Here is a 20,914-nt window from a genome sequence, read left to right as displayed (position 1 = left end):
GACCGTGATCTCTGGCATTCCTGTCAGGACATTAGAAAGGACAAAGATCAGGAATGTCACATTCTTCCAAGATGAGGCCACTGCAAAATCCCTGTGATGTCATTTAATGAATGTGAACAGTCAAGCCTTTGATGTTACAATCTATGCAATAAATACTTAAATAATATTTTTTAATAATACATAACACACACATGCAAAAAAAAAATTTTGGGGTAAAACTTTATTATTTTATACATAATATATAAACTATGTAGTAGTATTATATATAAATACTATTTAACATATCATATTCAAATATCATATAATGTACGTGTATGTATATTAGTGTATACTTTTTATTTGACTCAGAAATATGATGTTGAATGTGTGTGTATATAAATTATTATTACTATATTGCTACACACATACATTTTTACATAACATTTCTAAGTCAAACAAAAAAATTGCACAAATATACATACACACACAAATTAAAACATTTATATATAAATAATATTATAAATATTTTATATTATATATAAAATAATAGTTATGCATAATGAAAATTAAATGAATAATGAAAAATATATTTATTGCGTACTAAAATTGTATATTATTATTATAATTATTAATTAAATTTTTTTGTTTTATGATATATGATTATTTGATTATATAAATAGACATATATTGACATTATATAGGCAATTTTGGTTAACAGCTTATGGTTGCCTGATATAATCTAATATATATAAATATAAATATAACTAAAATGAGAACATCATCAAGAATGAACTGTTATACACCTTTAGACACATTCCTGAAAACTATTCCTAAGTGTGAATGTATGAAGCCTAGTTCGCTGAGTTCACGCTGAGCTCCAGAGTTCATCATCCAGGAGAACGGATGAAAACATGTCGCCTACTATTGTTCCTACATTTTTTTCATTTTAATTAGCTTATTTAATCATGCATAATAATAATTGCACAGACAATAGTGTTGGTTTAATCTATTGAAGACGGCACAAAATAAGCAGAGGGACCGTGAAATGGCACACGAGTGAAATTTCAGCAAAGTCTCCAGAGTTACGCATCAGATCTGTTCATTTACAATCGGTGCACACCAGCTTGTGATGGCATTGAATGAGACATAAACTGGTCATTTGAGAAGCAAAACACTGACCCCTCCTGGTCAATCTGTGTCATGTAGTCGAGAGGACTGTATTAGGGCCCTGCACGGGCCTCAAATATAGGCCCTTGTCCGACAGCTTATCAGAATTACCATAATTACCCGTCTTTTTTCCCCCTTCTCCCAAAACAGCTTATACTACTGTTTCAGCTATTAAAATAGTTCAGTTTTGTATGTAATGGCAAAGTGATTATATTTTGTTTCGTTTCTTATTAAGATAATTTAGAAAAACGTTTGGAGCATTTTTTGTTCGTTACAATTTTTTTTTTTTTAAGTAACGACCAAGCGGCCAGCGGCAGACAGTGAGCCTATGTTTGATCAATTTAGCCTTCTCAAATCATCACAACTTGCCTAAAATAAAATCTATAGGTATAAAACAGTTCAAGCATATAACAATGTTTAAACGCTAAACATAGATAAATGTGCGCTGTATCCAATAGTTTGCGCGGAGAGTGCAAGCTAAAGCGCGCTTTGCAGAACATGAAGGCGCCAGCGCGATCACTCGCTTTTTTTTTTCAGTGGATACACTGTCATTTTTGCTCATAAAGATAAGAGTAATACATCATTCGTAACTGTAAAGGGTCTACTTTTATTTGTGTGCACTCAAAATATCAACAAAACGTTGTGCTTTTATAAAATAAAGAAAAAAACATGATGCACTTTCTGCCGTCTCGGTCTTCAACAGGAGCGCTTCACAAAAATGAACCGAAACTCAGCGAATACATGCCTCACAGACATGATAAATATATCTATAGATAAGCTTTAAATTACTACTTAACGAAATAAAACAAATCAAAAACAAAAACTCTTTCATTATGATCATAATCCGTAAAGATGCACTTCTCTCTAATGAGGAGATGGCGAGTCAGGATCGTCGTCTTCATCTTTGCGACACAGACTCAGAAAACACTAGTTTATTAGTAAATAATTAATATATCTTCTTACTATTTCCACCTGACACATTCATGGTGATTACTTTTGCCGGTGCTTTGCGGCAAGCTTTAGCCTATTTCCTTGTATCTTATTTTGTTTAGATTACTCGTTATTGTGTTTTAGCTTGATTTTTTATGTGCAATCATGTATCAATCATTCTACTTTTTTATCTCTTCTTCTTTGTTGGTTGTCATATGTGTCTAAGATGCTCTGTTTTGTTTTTAGGGTGACTTTTTAACATTCTGTCAAGGGTCTTCAGATGAAAAATAGCCTCTTTGGGTAATTCTGGCACGTTTACAGCCATGTTTATTAATGTGCGTTGCCCCTGTAAACAAATAAACTACACTGCAAAATATGATCCTCTTAGTATTTTTGTCTTGTTTTCTAGTATAACTCCTCATTTGGGAGTCACACTCATGGTCTTCGCGGTCAAAAGTGACCGGACACCTGAAATGTAACTTTTTTTTTCTTCATTAAAATCAATCTAATATATTTTTGTTCAATAATATTTTTTCTTTTGTATTTTGAGAGAATTTCATGATACTAATTCATATTTATGCAATAATTATGATACATTTTTCCCACTGAAAATTTTTTTTTCTTCTAATTTTTTTTTAATATTTATGCAATAATTATGATACATTTTTCCCACTGAAAATTTTTTTTTCTTCTAATTTTTTAAAATTATTTTTCAATTACTGCAGTATTTCAGATTAAAATAGAGACTAGGCCAGTAAAATCAAATTTTTGAAGGCAGAATAGCACCTCCTGGTGAGAGCAAAAAAAGAAAAACCTGTAATTTCATGGTGTAACCACTAGATTCCTGTATAGGACTCTATAGAGAGGCTTGTGAATTCCCTAATTGTTTTTATACATAATTATTTACTTGTATTAGGTTGTGGATTTAAATGTATACTAAGGCATTCTCAAAGACTACTTTTTGTCAAGGTTAATATTTTTTGTTGTTTTGTTGTTTAAAACAAGACAGTATCTTAAATAATTTTACTTGTACAGTAAATGCATCTTGATTCAAGATATTTATACTAGTAAACTAGACAAAAATACTAAGTAAGAGAATCATTTTTTGCAGTGTAAACTAAACAGAGAGAAGTTTCAGCTGTTCAATGTGACACATCTAACGTTTTTATTGTATCATATCTTTATTCTAACTTCAGTTTGAGGGCTGTCAGAAGGCGTTTTCCCGTCTGGAGAACTTAAAAATCCATCTGAGGAGCCACACAGGCGAGAAACCCTATGTATGTCAGCATCCCAGCTGTCAGAAAGCCTTCAGCAACTCCAGCGATCGAGCCAAACACCAGCGAACACACGTCGACACAGTGAGTGGAGCCCAAAAACCTCATTTTACACACTTTATCACTCCCACGCAACCAGTGCTGGGGAAAGTTACTTTTAAAAGTAATGCATTACAATGTTGCGTTACTCCATAAAAAAGTAACTAATTACGTCACTTAGTTACTTTTTATGGAAAGTAATGCGTTACGTTACTTTTGCGCTACTTTTTAAATCTGGACAGGGCTTGCTTGTTTGTTTTTAAAATAAAAAAGTTATATTTTTGGCAAATATAAAAGCCTTTTCACAGCAAAAGTGAAATGAATAAGCCTCAGGCTGAAGGGAAAGTACATTTACGTCCGTACAATCTTATAAATAATCATAACAACAATTATAATACATTATAATGCTTACGCATTTGTGGTTATTAGTTTTAAGATTATGATTATTTATAACACACAATGAACACCATATAAAATCTATTTTTACATTTATAATGGATTATATATCTTGACTTTGTTTATTTAAGATCTGCACTAAGTGGTTAGGTGTGGAGTGTTATTTGAGTGTTGAGGCTAATATTAATTTTGATGTGAGCTAGTTAATAATTTCAACTGAAAAAAAATATGCAATGTTTATATGTTAGGTAACATTTTATTTTGATGGTCCCCCTAGTCTATAAGCAACTTTGCAACTACATGTCAACTAACTCTCATTAGAGTATTAGTATGCTTAGGTTAAGGTTAGGTTTGGTAGAATGTTGACGTACTTGCAGAGTTACTTTATAGTCAGTTTGTCTGTTGGGGAACCGTCAAAATAATCAAACTGATATTACATTAAAAATAGTTTAAAGCAAATATGTCATATTGTACATTCATCTGATCTGATATCTGATCTTATGGCTGTTTGAGAAAAAAAAAATATTATTATTATTATTACTATACTTATAAGTGGTCTTTGATAGCTTTAAGTAAAGTAGCATAAGAAAGATGGCGAGAAATGACACTTATAATTCATTATAACTATGAGAAATATAATAATAATATTATTATTATTACTATACTTATAAGTGGTCTTTGATGGCTTTAAGTAAAGTAGCATAAGAAAGATGGCAAGATATGAGATTTATAATACATTATAACTATGAGAAATATAATCCATTGTAATTTAAGTGGATGCAACATGTTCACTGTGTGTTATAAATCATCATACTCTTAAAAGCTATAACCATAAGTAAATATTATAAAACATTAAAACTGTTCTTATGAATATTCATAAGATGATATAACATATTATAAAGGTTTTTATAATGCATTATGCATTCATTATAATGCCTTAAGAATACCCTTATGATGTGTTATAAATATGGGCTTCATAGAAAGTGTTACCAAGATTTCTATTTCACATAAATGCTGCTCTTTCTATTCATCTGTGAATCCTGAAAAATAAAATGCATCAGTTTCCACAAAAATATTGTGCAGCAACTGTTGATAATAATCAGAAATGTTTCTTGAGCAGCAAATCAGCATATTATACTGATTTCTGAAGATCATGTGACACTGAAGACTGGAGTAATGATGCTGAAAATACAGCTGCGCATCACAGAAATACATTACAGTTTAACAGATATTCACATAGAAAACAGCTGTTTTACATCGTAATAATATTTGGCTATTTTTACTGTATTTTTGATCAAATAAATGCAGCCTTGCTGAGCAGATAATGGACTATATATCTTGACATTGTTTATTTAAGATCTGCACAGTATCTTACTACATCTTGTAAGTGGTTAGGTTTGGAGTGTTATTTGAGTGTTCACTGTGAGGCTAATATTAATTTTGATGTGAGCTAGTTGATCATTTCAACTGAAAAAAAAATGCAATGTTTATATGTTAGGTTACATTTTATTTTGATGGTCCCCCTAGTCTATAAGCAACTTTGCAACTACATGTCAACTAACTCTCATTAGAGTATTAGTATGCTTAGGTTAAGGTTAGGTTTGGTAGAATGTTGACGTACTTGCAGAGTTACTTTATAGTCAGTTTGTCTGTTGGGGAACCGTCAAAATAATCAAGGTTTTTATAATGCATTATGCATTCATTATAATGCCTTAAGAATACCCTTATGATGTGTTATAAATATGGGCTTCATAGAAAGTGTTACCAAGATTTCTATTTCACATAAATGCTGCTCTTTCTATTCATCTGTGAATCCTGAAAAATAAAATGCATCAGTTTCCACAAAAATATTGTGCAGCAACTGTTGATAATAATCAGAAATGTTTCTTGAGCAGCAAATCAGCATATTATACTGATTTCTGAAGATCATGTGACACTGAAGACTGGAGTAATGATGCTGAAAATACAGCTGCGCATCACAGAAATACATTACAGTTTAACAGATATTCACATAGAAAACAGCTGTTTTACATCGTAATAATATTTGGCTATTTTTACTGTATTTTTGATCAAATAAATGCAGCCTTGCTGAGCAGAAGAGACTTCTTTCAAGCAGTAGGCTCTCTTTTTTTAATGGTATTTTTTGTCCTTCTTGGAGTTTTCAAATCGTTATATGTAAACAAAGACTTTAAAAATGATGCTTTTGTCTCAGGTTTGGAAAGACATGAAGGTTTTTGTGTGAACTATGATTGTACAACACAAGCATTGTCTCACAATGAACGAACACAGAGAGTTTGCGACAAAATGCATAGCATTTGTCAAGAGGGGTGTTGAAAACGAAGCCTCTAAACTTGTAACTTGTTAGCAGGCTTGTGTTGGATCCGTTCATTATCACGGAGGAACCAAATAAAGGTCACGTCACCATAGATACAGATTCCTCAGGTAGACGTTTCTGGGAGAGAAAAAATCACCTGTGATTATTATGAATTACTCAGAATATACTGTATTCTTAGACACGCTAAATATAATCACGCAGGTCGAGAGCTCCAAACGCTGCGATATTAAACCATATGCTCATGATTAATTACTGTACATTCAGCTCAATTAAGCAAAAGATTAGGAGCCAATTATCCGAGACATTATCTCCACTTGTTGTCATCTATTTGCTTTAATATCATTTGGAAAGTAAATGCAGTCCTTAAGTCAACATGAAATCAAATTGGACAGCTTTTGCTTTTTTGGTCTTATTGTGAATTAGATGTCATTTCAAATATATAATTCTCATGATTTGTTTCTTAAATAATCTAAGCTGCAAAATTGATATTTACACTTTTAGTTTTAGCATAGAATTTACTTTCAGTTCTACTGTATATCCTACCTGGAGCACAAAAAAACAGGATTTGTTTAGAAACAATTACATTTGTTTAGAAAATTGCATTTCAATTTCATAAAAATAAAAACATGGAAAGGGCAAGTAACACAGAATTAAATGTAAGATTTTTAGGTAGAAAGACTGAAATAGTATTTTCTTGTAAAATGTACTCTAATAATCTATTTACAACTTCAAAAATAATCAATTCTACGCTGTACTTTATGGCCACTTTTTACAGTCCAATCAATTTCTCACTGATAAAATCGGTAACACTTAAAGCATTTATGTATAATGCTTTATAAAGGTATTCATAATGTATGTTTTAATGCATTATATCATTTCAAAAATAATTGTAACCAAAGTTAAAATGCATTATATATATATATATATAAATTTTATATTACCTGGAGCACAAAAAAACAGGATTTGTTTAGAAACAATTACATTTGTTTAGAAAATTGCATTTCAATTTCATAAAAATAAAAACATGGAAAGGGCAAGTAACACAGAATTAAATGTAAGATTTTTAGGTAGAAAGACTGAAATAGTATTTTCTTGTAAAATGTACTCTAATAATCTATTTACAACTTCAAAAATAATCAATTCTACGCTGTACTTTATGGCCACTTTTTACAGTCCAATCAATTTCTCACTGATAAAATCGGTAACACTTAAAGCATTTATGTATAATGCTTTATAAAGGTATTCATAATGTATGTTTTAATGCATTATATCATTTCAAAAATAATTGTAACCAAAGTTAAAATGCATTATATATATATATATATATAAATTTTATATAATTTTTTTTTTTGCTCACCAAGCTGCATTTCTTTGATCCAAAATACAGTAAAAGCAGTAATATTGTGAAATACTTTTAATATTTAAAATATGCTGAAAATTCAGCTTTGATCACAGAAATAAATTACATTTTAAAATATATTCAAATAGAAAGCAGTTATTTTAAATAGTAAAAATATTTCACAATATTACTGCTTTTGCTGTATTTCTGATCAAATAAATGCAGGCTTGCTGAGCAGAGGAGACTTCTTTAAAAAACATTAAAAATCTTACTGTTCAAAAACTTTTGACTGGGAGTGTATGTGATAATACAGTGCATTATAAGGTGCATTACAAGGCATAAATAATGCATTCATACTATTTTTATAATGCATTTAAGTTTTGTTGCGAAAGCGTGTGATTTTGATTTGTGACTGTGTTTGATGTGATGTAGTTGAGACGCAGCACAGATCTCAGTCAGGACGGACTCACTGAGTGTTTGACGGTTCAAAGCCTCGCACCACTGGACCTGATTGAGACCAAGCGCCAGTCGCCCACTAACGATCTCTACACTGGTACCAAACACTAATGAACACTTATATAAATTAGAATAACAGTGTAAGGGGCTGAAACATTTTTCTTGCATATCATGTGTCTTCTTTCAGACTAGTGGAAAGAAAACATCCTAAATACACTTTTGAGTATTTATTTTATTGGACTTTATATATTTGTGTCAGTATTTCAGTTCCAATGCATGTCTTTAAATAGTTCTTTCTCTTACATTAACCAAACTTTACAGTTTTATTCCTATCGTCACTGCAAAAAATAATTCTCTTACTTAGTATTTTTGTCTTGTTTTCTAGTATAAATATCTAAAACTTCTTGAATCAAGATTAATTTACTGTACAAGTGAAATGACTTAAGATATTATATCTTGTTTTCTTTCTTTTTTTTTTATTAAATAAAATTTTGTTAGTTTTTGCTTAAAACAAGCACAAATATCTGCCAATGGAGCAAGAAAAATCATCTTGTTTAGACTTTAAATTAAGATTATTTTTCTTGCCCCATTAGCAGATATTTCAAATTTAAAAAAAAAAAACTTAATATCTTAAATCATTTGACTTGTACAGTAAATGCATCTTGATTCAAGAATGTTTAGATATTTATACTAGAAAACAAGACAGAAATACTAAGTAAGAGAATCGTTTTTGCGGTGTATATTTTGGAGGCTTTTATTAAGGGGTTTGTTCATGCATCATTCACACTGATTAAACATTTTACTCCTAATAAATGGTGAAAATGTATGTTTTCTGTCTGTTGACAGAATTTTCTGATTTATGGAGTGATAAAGAGAGAAATCCCCTTTGGAAAAACTCTAATATGTCAACAAAATCAAACAAGATTTTTGAATCTGGATTGATCCCATATTCAGTTTACATTCTGGAAATGTATGCAAATTAATGCATATTTAATTAAATATTGCCTCATTTGCATATTTAAACAACATTTCTTCTGATACAAAAATGTTTGCAATCCTTAAATTGGGGAAGTATGGTTATATCTATTAGTTCATTTTTTACCCTATTCACTTGTATCTTGTCTAGACATGCGTTTTTATTATTATTATTAAATTCTATTAACTAACAGTGATTTTAGATGCTGTAAAAGATGCAATGTTTGTCTAGTGCATGTTTACATAGAAAAACATTGGAAAAGCAGCGCAGTGTAATGCAAAGATGCATTCTATGTAAACAGGCCATAAGAAGCTTTCAGCATATTTTGGTTATTTAGTTAGTTTTCATTGCAGTGATGGCTAATGGCATCTAATCTTACCACTGTTTGACTCAAGAGTGATGATTCTCTGTTTTGTCTTCTGTCAATGTGCAAGTGTTCACCCTGAACCAGACAAACGCCCTGCAGATCCCATCCAATCCACAGACCCTTCAGAGCCACATGCAGCTGCCGCCCGTACAGGGAAACAACAGGTAGAAAAACATGATCAGTTTTGACATGCATGAGTCACAGCATTTAACTTCTGTGAAAGTGAAAAAGAATATTGAGTGGGAAATAACATAAGGCAGAACTTGATGTTATTCAGGAGGATTTCAGCTATGATATTACTGCTCCAAAGTCGGCATGAAATTAATTCACCCTATTAGTTTTCTAAATGCATTGATCTTGGGAACAATTCATCAATGCAAGTTGAGTTTTTGAAAAGTGATTTGAGCTCGTAATGTTTAATCAGAATGTCAGAACTGGATCTTCCCTCTGCTGATGTATGCTGGTTCCTCTTCAGGAACTCGAGCTGCGTCGGAGAACGCTTTGGGAACGCCTTCATTGTGACCGACTCTGAATCATGTGTGTAATCAGTCCATTGGATGGGCGAGACGTCACGGGCGGGGTGACGTAGCAACCAGAAAGCTTAAAACCACGTGCGGTGAAACCGGCGTCAGCTTTCTGTCATTCAGCAAGCGCTCTGTGTGTGTGTGGCATTCTGATATCTGTTTGTGAGTCTTATTTAGTGTTGTTTGTCACGAAATCATGTCAAAAGCACAAGACAAGACCAAACACCTTAAGGGCGAGAGCAGGCAGCGTTTCAGGCTGTGTGTTCCTCCCTGCCCGCATTACATTACGGGTGGGATACACACAGTTTGTGCATTGTCTGCCTGGGAGCGGAGCATGCTGTGGACTCCGAGGACTGGTTTGTCACGATCGATCTAAAAGAAGCATACTTCCATGTATCCATCCTTCCCACTCACAGGAAGTTCCTGAGGTTTGCTTTTGGGGGAAAAGCATACCAATATCGGGCTCTTCCCTTCGGCCTTGCACTCTCACCCTGCACTTTCACGACGTGTGTGAGTAGGGGCGAAGGCAGCCAGCGTTTCAGACTGTGTGTTCCTCCCTGCCCGCGTTTCATTACGGGTGCGGATACACACAGTTTGTGCATTGTCTGCCTGGGAGCGGAGCATGCTGTGGACTCCGAGGACTGGTTTGTCACGATCGATCTAAAAGACGCATACTTCCATGTATCCATCCTTCCCACTCACAGGAAGTTCCTGAGGTTTGCTTTTGGGGGAAAAGCATACCAATATCGGGCTCTTCCCTTCGGCCTTGCACTCTCACCCTGCACTTTCACGACGTGTGTGGATGCAGCTCTGGCTCCGCTGTGACTCCGGGGCATCCGCATACTGAACTATATCTACGATTGGTTGATTTTAGCTCAATCAGAGCGGACGGTGGTTCGACATCGAGATGTCATTCTCGCCCACATGAGAGAGCTGGGGGAAGGAGGCCATCGAGGTGGTCCCTCCTCTCGACAGAGAGTCCGGGTTCTACAGCCGTTACTTCATCATTCCGAAGAAGGATGGGGGATTGCATCCAATTCTAGATCTTCAATTGTTGAACTGCTCATGAGACTGAAGTTCAAAATGCTTACGATTAAGGAAGTTGTGTCTCAAATCAGGTCCAAGGACTGGTTTGTGACTATAGATCTGAAAGATGCTTACTTCCATAGATCCATGAATTTCATTGACAATTGGTTGATACTAGCTCAATCAGAGCAGATAGCGGTTCGGCATCAAGATGTCGTTCTCACTCACATGAAAGAGCTGTGGTTAAGACTAAACGGCAAGAAAAGTGTGCTTTCTCCATTACAGAGGACCACTTATCTAGGCGTGGTGTGGGATTCGACCACTATGCAGGCACCTATGTCCCCTGCTTGGATCGAGTCGATCCTCACCGCAGCCTCTAGGGGTCAAGGCTCACTCTACGAGAAGTGTGGCGGCCTCCAAGGCCTTCTTCTCTATGCAGGACATCTGCAACGCTGCGGGATGGTCCACGCCCCTAACCTTTGTCAGGTTCTATGGTCTAGATATGCGAGCCACCCCGGGCTCTTCTGTTCTCTCACCCTAGCTGTGCAGGCTTCCACACTAGGCAGAGATTTGAAAGTCTGGCGGTGTGGGCATACTCGTTCCAAAAGCGTTCTCCGACGCAGCTCGAGTTCCTGAAGAGGCACGTCTCAGGTTACGCATGTAACCATGGTTCCTCGAGGGAACGAGACGCTGCATCACTGGGCCATACTTACGTCATCTCTGCCAGCACTTGCTTCACTCCTAGAAGCTAACGCCGGTTTCACCGCATGTGCTTTTAAGCTTCCTGGTCTCTACGTCACCCCGCCCGTGAGGTCTCGCCTATCCATTGGACTGATTACACACGTGATTCAGAGCCGGTCACGCTGAAGGTGTTCCCAAAGCGTTCTCCGATGCACCGTCTCGTTCCCTCGAGGAACCATGGTTACATGCGTAACCTGAGACGTTTTCTCCAATAGTTGCTCTTAAGCCCCGCCCTTTCAAGCTCTTTTGAAAGCCACGCCTACATCTCAACATCCAATCAACAACTGACAGAAAGAACCAAGTCCATCCTACATTTTTTTTTTCAATAATCCAGTACACTTAGATGTACTTGAAAATATACAAGAAAAGATTTGTCACTACTTCCGTTCGCAACTTTAAGATTAATTTTCCCTATTTATGCGATCAAACATTATATTTTGATGAAATCAGTATTATTTTTGTATTCTGTTTTCACTATAATTTTAGTTAAAGTTTTAGTCATTTTGTTGTGTGTTTATAGTATTTAGTTTTAGTTATTTTAGAAATGTTTCCTTGGAAACTAGTTGAAATAAAAAAAAGTTTACCATTTTTATTTATATTTTTCTTTTTTATTTCATATTTTATTTTATTTTATTTAAAAAATATATAAGTAACACTTTTTTATGGTTTAATTAATAATAAAGTTAATAATAATAATGCTGAAAGATTACGAAGACAAACGTTTTTCCTTTAGAATAACATGCACTGATGAATTAAGAGAGTAAATAATGTCAATTTTGACTTTAACATCAAGCAAGGTTTTTCAGTATAATACTATGTCATCGAAATGTTCACAAAAACGTATTACAGATCTGGATTTTACTAATTTAAGTATTAAGTAATTGAGTAATAACCTGCTCATTTTGAAGGAAACAATAACTACATTACATTTTCTCACTGTATTGTGAGAATCACAGCAGCCTCTTTCCTCTGCAACATCCCTGCTGGGCTCAAAATTGCGAGCTAGTTCACTCAAAGTCTGAAAGACATTAAAAAGGAGAAAAGGCGGCCGTTCATGCATCTATGAATGGAGAAAATGAAGGTACATTTGTATTCACTCAAAGATCAGAGTGCTGGAAGCAGGGGCGGTTCTTAGCCCAGAGACATCCATGTATGTGTCAAATACAAGCCAAGTAAGCCTAATTGAACATGCAGGGTTCTATACACTTTTTTAAATTTATTTATTTATAGCACTTGTACATGCATTTACACTGCACTTACAAATTGCATACATAATGTTATGAGATTAATGTTTTAAATAAATATATAAAAAAAATAGAATGATACTTTTAAATGTGAAACTAAAATTACCAGTAGGTGGCGGCAAGCCACTGTCCTAAGTGAGTCACTGAGTCATTTATTCAATAAATTCTTTCAAAACGACTGATTCATTCATTCAGGAATTCATGAATGGATCAGTGAGTCATTGAATCACCCGATTTGTTCAAAAACACAAATTCATTCAGTAAGGAAACACCGCTGTGCTGTTGCTGCGGAGACGCTCAACATGATTTTGGATTGTTTGGAACCATTTTCTTTAGTGAAATAGAGCAAAAAAGACAATATTGTCTCTGCAATTTAAATCACTTACTGTTTATTTCTTGTTCGTTGAATTGTTGACCTGACACTAAGAGACCATGCTAACCAAACCATTCATATAATCGCTCGTCCCCGTGTCCTAGAGCATATAATTATATGATTAAATATCTATATTTGTTGCTTCAGAGTGACAATGCTTAGTAACAAATAATCTAATTTCAAAAATAACCAAATCAGTATTACAGCGATAAGTTATACAGACACCTGAAGCAGCTGCTGTAAATTTTTATCGCTGGTTGGCCAGTTTACATGTCAATCAGAAGTACGAGCCTCAGTGGGCGGGTCTTGTCGAGAGCAAATCTGCAGTACTAATAGAAATGATTTTAATGCGCATGAAAACTCAGTGATGATTCGTACAGGGCATAGTAAAAACATTCGGGGCTTTACTGAAAATATTAAGGGCTTCAGCAAGCTGGCATCAAGCTGGCATCACTTCTATGTGCCAGTGTCTGTGACGCTCCTTTCAATCTTGATGAATCGAGTCTAATAATCCGCGCCGGGCCGCTGAATGCCGTATGTTTTTTTCCTATCGCTATGTTTTTGGTCGAACCTCAATTGAGTAAGTTGCCACAAACTGAATCACTGTCTAATTGACATTCATTCGGAGTTTCTCTTGGCGGAGTGAATTGCTATGACCGATTCAAAAGCATCTGGTTGTCGACAAATGCGTTCCTGGTTGTCATGGCTTTATAATCTGATTCAAATAAAGCAGGCTTTTCTCTGGTCAAAGGCTCCGCTGCGCTTTTGTGTGTTTTACACATCTGCTGTGGCAAGAGCGTTTGGGAAGAGGTTTATATTTTGGACTGTTCTGATGCACTTTTTACATCCAGGAATAAACACAATGCTGCTTCGGACGCCTGTTAGAAACTGTGGAAACTAAATCAAACATTTGGAAATTGTGAATTAATATGCTTAAAGGGTATGATTCAGGCAAAATGTTCTTGCTTTAATCCAGTGTGGCAAAAAAATACAAATAAAAAAGTGTTTAAAGGGTTAGTTCACCCAAAAATAAAAATTCGGTCATTAATTACTCACCCGCATGTCATTCCAAACCTGTAAGACCTTCGTTCATCTTCGGAACACAAATTAAGACCTTTACCCTCCATAGACAGCAACACAACTGCAATGTTCCCAGGTACAGAAACGTAGCAAGGACATCAGTAAAATAGTCCATGTGACATCAGGGGTTCAAATGTAATTTTACAAAGCAGTGAGAATACTTTTTGTGTGCAAAGAAAACAATAATAACATAATTTATTCTGCATTTCTTCTCCCCGAGTTACCGTCTTCCACCATTTTGGAGAGTATCCACCGAACGTAATCAGCATTGTTTACGTTCAGCATGCGCGCGCTGTCTACTGAACATAAATAATGTTGATTACATTCTGGGGTACTCTCCAAAATCGTGGAAGACGGTACGAACAAAGGTCTTACGTTGAGTAATTAATGACAGAATTTTAATTTTTGGGTGAACTAACCCTTTAAGCTCCAAATGAATCACTGCTGTACAGACTTGGACTGCAAATGAATCACTAATTTGCAGACTTGGGCTCCAAACAAATCACTACTGCGCTCACAATGAATCACTACTGCGTAGACTCTGGCTCCAAACGAATCATTAACGCACAGACTCGGGCTCCAAATAAATCACTACTGTACAGACTTGGACTGCAAATGAATCACTAATTTGCAGACTTGGGCTCCAAACAAATCACTACTGCGCTCACAATGAATCACTACTGCGTAGACTCTGGCTCCAAACGAATCATTAACACACAGACTCAGGATCCAAATGAACCACTACTGCACAGACTCAACTTGAGTTCCAAATGAATCAGTACTGCGCAGACTTCAGCTCCAAATGAATCAGTACTGCGCAGACTTCAGCTCCAAATGAATCAGTACTGCGCAGACTTCAGCTCCAAATGAATCAGTACTGCGCAGACTTCAGCTCCAAATGAATCAGTACTGCGCAGACTTCAGCTCCAAATGAATCAGTACTGCGCAGACTTCAGCTCCAAATGAATCAGTACTGCGCAGACTTCAGATCCAAATGAATCAGTACTGCTCAGAATTCAGTTCCAAATGAATCAGTACTGCTCAGACTTCAGCTCCAAATGAATCAGTACTGCGCAGACTTCAGATCCAAATGAATCAGTACTGCTCAGAATTCAGTTCCAAATGAATCAGTACTGCTCAGACTTCAGCTCCAAATGAATCAGTACTGCGCAGACTTCAGATCCAAATGAATCAGTACTGCTCAGAATTCAGCTCCAAATGAATCAGTACTGCGCAGACTTCAGATCCAAATGAATCAGTACTGCTCAGAATTCAGCTCCAAATGAATCAGTACTGCGCAGACTTCAGTTCCAAATGAATCAGTACTGCTCAGACTTCAGCTCAAAATGAATCAGTACTGCGCAGACTTCAGATCCAAATGAATCAGTACTGCTCAGAATTCAGCTCCAAATGAATCAGTACTGCGCAGACTTCAGTTCCAAATGAATCAGTACTGCTCAGACTTCAGCTCAAAATGAATCAGTACTGCGCAGACTTCAGATCCAAATGAATCAGTACTGCTCAGAATTCAGCTCCAAATGAATCAGTACTGCGCAGACTTCAGTTCCAAATGAATCAGTACTGCTCAGACTTCAGCTCAAAATGAATCAGTACTGCGCAGACTTCAGATCCAAATGAATCAGTACTGCTCAGAATTCAGCTCCAAATGAATCAGTACTGCGCAGACTTCAGTTCCAAATGAATCAGTACTGCTCAGACTTCAGCTCAAAATGAATCAGTACTGCGCAGACTTCAGATCCAAATCCTGGTACAGAAACGTAGCAAGGACATCAGTAAAATAGTCCATGTGACATCAGGGGTTCAAATGTAATTTTACAGAGAATACAGAATACTTTTTGTGTGCAAAGAAAACAATAATAACATAATTTATTCTGCATTTCTTCTCTACCGTCTTCCGTCTTCCACCATTTTGGAGAGTATCCACCGAACGTAATCAGCATTGTTTACGTTCAGCATGCGCGCGCTGTCTACTGAACATAAATAATGTTGATTACATTCTGGGGTACTCTCCAAAATCGTGGAAGACGGTACGAACAAAGGTCTTACGTTGAGTAATTAATGACAGAATTTTAATTTTTGGGTGAACTAACCCTTTAAGCTCCAAATGAATCACTGCTGTACAGACTTGGACTGCAAATGAATCACTAATTTGCAGACTTGGGCTCCAAACAAATCACTACTGCGCTCACAATGAATCACTACTGCGTAGACTCTGGCTCCAAACGAATCATTAACGCACAGACTCGGGCTCCAAATAAATCACTACTGTACAGACTTGGACTGCAAATGAATCACTAATCTGCAGACTTGGGCTCCAAACAAATCACTACTGCGCTCACAATGAATCACTACTGCGTAGACTCTGGCTCCAAACGAATCATTAACGCACAGACTCGGGCTCCAAATAAATCACTACTGTACAGACTTGGACTGCAAATGAATCACTAATCTGCAGACTTGGGCTCCAAACAAATCACTACTGCGCTCACAATGAATCACTACTGCGTAGACTCTGGCTCCAAACGAATCATTAACACACAGACTCGGGCTCCAAATAAATCACTACTGTACAGACTTGGACTGCAAATGAATCACTAATCTGCAGACTTGGGCTCCAAACAAATCACTACTGCGCTCACAATGAATCACTACTGCGTAGACTCTGGCTCCAAACGAATCATTAACACACAGACTCGGGCTCCAAATAAATCACTACTGTACAGACTTGGACTGCAAATGAATCACTAATCTGCAGACTTGGGCTCCAAACAAATCACTACTGCGCTCACAATGAATCACTACTGCGTAGACTCTGGCTCCAAACGAATCATTAACACAACTTCAGCTCCAAATGAATCACTACTGCGCAGACTTCAGCTCCAAATGAATCAGTACTGCACAGACTTCAGCTCCAAATGAATCACTACTGCACAGACTTCAGCTCCAAATGAATCATTATTGCGCAGACTTGAGCTACAAATGAATCACTACTGTGCAGACATGAGCTCCAAATGAATCTCTACTGCGCAGACTTGAGCTCCAAATGAACCACTACTGCACAGACTCAACTTGAGTTCCAAATGAATCAGTACTGCGCAGACTTCAGCTCCAAATTAATCAGTACTGCGCAGACTTGAGCTCCAAATGAACACTACTACACAGACTCAACTTGAGCTCCAAATGAATCACTACTGTGCAGACTTGAGCTCCAAACGAATCACTACTGCATAGATTCAGGCTCCAAACAAATCATTACCGCACAGACTCATCTTGAGCTCTAAATGAATCAGTACTGCGCAGACTTGAGCTCCAAATGAACCACTACTTCACAGACTCGGGCTCCAAACGAATCACTACTGCATAGATTCAGGCTCCAAACAAATCATTACCGCACAGACTCATCTTGAGCTCCAAATAAATCACTACTGCGCAGACTTCAGCTCCAAATGAATCATTACTGCACAGACTCAGGATCCAAATGAACCACTACTGCACAGACTCAACTTGAGCTCCAAATGAATCACTGGTTCATCTTGGCAGTAAAAGTTTTCAGAGAGTTCCACATGTAATGGTCATTTTATACGCTAAGATGTTATCCAATCACAGCATTTCATTTGAAGTCTGACAGCAGGCACACCCCGTCCAACAGAGCCTTCAACTCAGAGGCTAATTCAGGGTAGAAAATGACCATTCATATCTAAGCTATGAATGTTTTTGATGGAAAAAAAAAACATACTGAGATTATGTGCACCTCAAGAAACATTATAAAATACAATTTATTAAATGCATTTCATGACCTTTAAAGGTACAATTCATGCAGAATTGCTCGTTGTCAACCCATACTTGTTCAAATGAAACGTTCATGCTGTTATTTCAGAGCTGGATGCAAAAATAGTATCAGTCCACAAATCTGACTTGAGATGCAGTCTAGAATCATAAATCACACAGCGTTCGTTCATTTAGGCCAGTTCAACAACTAAGCCTGGTTTCTCACATGGTTTTTTCCATTTCTGTCACCTGATCAAATCTGGGTTCCTTGTCAAGTGAATTAATTGATGAATGTTGCAACATTGACACTGTTTTTGAACCGAACTGAAACAACACTTAATCAAATTGATCTGAATATTGACACTATTGTCTTCCGTAGAGCTGCTTTACGGCAAATTTTTTAATTTGTCTCAAATTTAATAAGGTTTGCATTATTAACACATTGCTGTGAAGCTGCTTTGAATCAGTCTGTACTGTATAAAGCACTGTAGAAAAAAAGGTGACTTAATTTGACTTCCTTTCAGTGAAAGTGGACTGCTGTCAAGAACCAAAAAACAATAACAAAGCCTACATAACTGTAGGGTTAGCATACTATTAGATAAGCATTTTGATTATATGAGTAAAATTATGACAATTTCCATTTTTGACTGAACTACTGTACTTCTTTAAAATGCACCATGCCTATGCTGCCTATGTTTAATACAAATAAATGGTTTATTACTGTAAAAGCATCTGATCTCTCAGGTTCAGGGTTCCTGTGTCGCATCAGATGTCTTCAGTACCCTTGTCATCTCACCAAAACACTCCCAAACTCCCCAGATACTCCAGCCATCCCAGGACATCCCACCCTGACAGTATGGCCCTGCTTTCTTTTATATCCTTATCTAATCTATTTCATCTAAAAAATACTATATATTGGAAATTAAGGTATGGTTGGTTACTGTATGAAAATGTTTCTCAAATTAAGTTTTCACATTTAATTATACTCAAGTATTACAATGTTTTTGAAATACTGATAATGTCAAGAGACAGAGATATTTGCAAGTTTTTACGCAAACTTTGTAAAGCAACCCGGTTTGCAAAAAACTACAGCAGCATACCAGAACACTAGAGCTGTATGATTTGGTAAGACAAAATAAATAAATTGCATTTTTTTTCTTCTGATAAAACTGCAAATTAAAATGTGATTTAAATAAAAATGAGCAGATTAAAAATAAATAAATTAAATTAAATAAAAAAACTGGCCGAAATTTTGTGATGCTATATCAATTTGGCAATAAAATAATATTAATAAATAATGATTTGTTTAGCAGTAATAGTAGCATTGTAACTATTAAATAAAAATACAAAAAATATTTTAAAACTAAATAGCAAATATTATTACTGTACCACTACAATATTACAATGAAAAAATTTTATGGATGTCTTAATTGCTTTATTTTCAAATGTTAAACCATCAAACTTTTGTTGAATTTTATGTGCATTAAGTTAACTTTTTACAAACTTAAAAAGCAACCTGTTTACAACCACCTGCAGATACAAAAAAATTGGATAAAAAGCGCAATTTTAAATGTTATTTTAATATATATATATATATATATATATATAATGAAGATAATAATTATAGATAATAAAGATTAGAAGATAATAAAATATTACAGAAAAAAGAAACAAAGAGAAATTTTCCTGACCAATTTACTTTTAGATTCAAAATGTAAAATACCAATATTAATGCTTACGGATGGCTTAATTTTCAAACTTTTATGCTGACTAAAATTGCAGGAAATTCTTAAAGCTTGTTGACAAGTGCCAACAAGTGACAAGTACTGCGATTTCGGTTTCTATTTCAATTAATTGTACAGCAAAAAATCGAACAGCCGTCCTAGCAACCAGACAACACCACCCTAGCAACACTAATAGGCAGCACATCTGTGTGGCATCCAACACTATATATAAGCACATTTACATATCTTCCATATGTGCAGTAAGCAGATGCAAAATGCATATTTAAGATGTGACTGTAAGCTGAGAACAAACCGATCAGCGCTGAATGATTCACAAACTGGTCCTTCCACTCTTAGAGCGACAGATGGCAGGCAAAAATAGATCCACGTCTAATCTCATCATACAGATTGAAGAAAGTTCTCCCAAGCTCAAATGTCGCCCTGAGGAGACATCGTTCAAGCCTGGACTCTTAAATGAAGGACGCAGTAGTTGGACTACAGCAGTTAGATTGTAATGTCGTTTGGTGTTTTGAATAATCAAATGGCGTGATGTTTTTTTGCATTAACACCCGTCAGGTTTCTCTGCCGATGTCCAGACCGTGTTCTCATACGGTGACTCACCGCAGGCTGCCAAACACATTCCTCCCTGTTCCATGATGCAGATGCCCATGTTTGAGGACAATCTGGGCTCCTCAGACCTGCTGCACACAACTCTGTCAGGCATCGCCGGTAAAAACACAAAAACTATAAATCAGCATGATTGCATTGCAGAAACTCGCATGCTTATGGTTCTGTGTGTTTGTGACAGCAGTGTTCGACTGCCAAACCGGACCGGAAGAGTTTCTGGGAGAGCAGGGGCCTTCGGTGCCGGAGGATAATTACCTTCACATCTGAAGCCCGAGCCGGATCTCATGCGTCTTTACTGAAGGGTGAACGCTTGCTTCACCAGAGTGGATCTCATCAACTCACTTTGGGTTGTGTATGTCATTGAGGGAGTTTTATGGAAGAATTTCCTCATTGACTTCTAATCAGTGGGAGAAACCGGATTTTTTAAACACATTTGGACGCTTAAGCCACATTTTGTCACACAGAAGCAAGTGTCTGTATCTGTGTGTTCTCAAACACTTTTCATTTTTGCTCAGCGACCTTTAGTCG

The 20,914-nt window shown here is 36.0% G+C and overlaps 1 long non-coding RNA gene and 1 pseudogene across 1 annotated transcript; both read left to right on the top strand.

The window, feature by feature from the left end:
• The window catches only part of LOC107665450 (zinc finger protein GLIS3-like), a 33,944-nt pseudogene extending 25,837 nt beyond the window's left edge, over positions 1-8,107 (top strand).
• A 1,230-nt stretch (positions 8,108-9,337) lies between these two features.
• LOC107665452 (uncharacterized) lies at positions 9,338-20,398 on the top strand. The gene is made up of 3 exons (XR_001631551.1): positions 9,338-9,422; positions 18,780-18,889; positions 20,336-20,398. It is a non-coding gene; the product is annotated as an uncharacterized LOC107665452 (long non-coding RNA).
• The last annotated feature ends 516 nt before the right edge of the window (positions 20,399-20,914 follow it).

The sequence above is a fragment of the Sinocyclocheilus anshuiensis genome, unplaced genomic scaffold (assembly GCF_001515605.1).
Source record: "Sinocyclocheilus anshuiensis isolate Anshui unplaced genomic scaffold, SAMN03320099.WGS_v1.1 scaffold495, whole genome shotgun sequence".
NCBI lineage: Eukaryota > Metazoa > Chordata > Actinopteri > Cypriniformes > Cyprinidae > Sinocyclocheilus > Sinocyclocheilus anshuiensis.
This window is presented reverse-complemented; position numbering and strand designations above follow the sequence as displayed.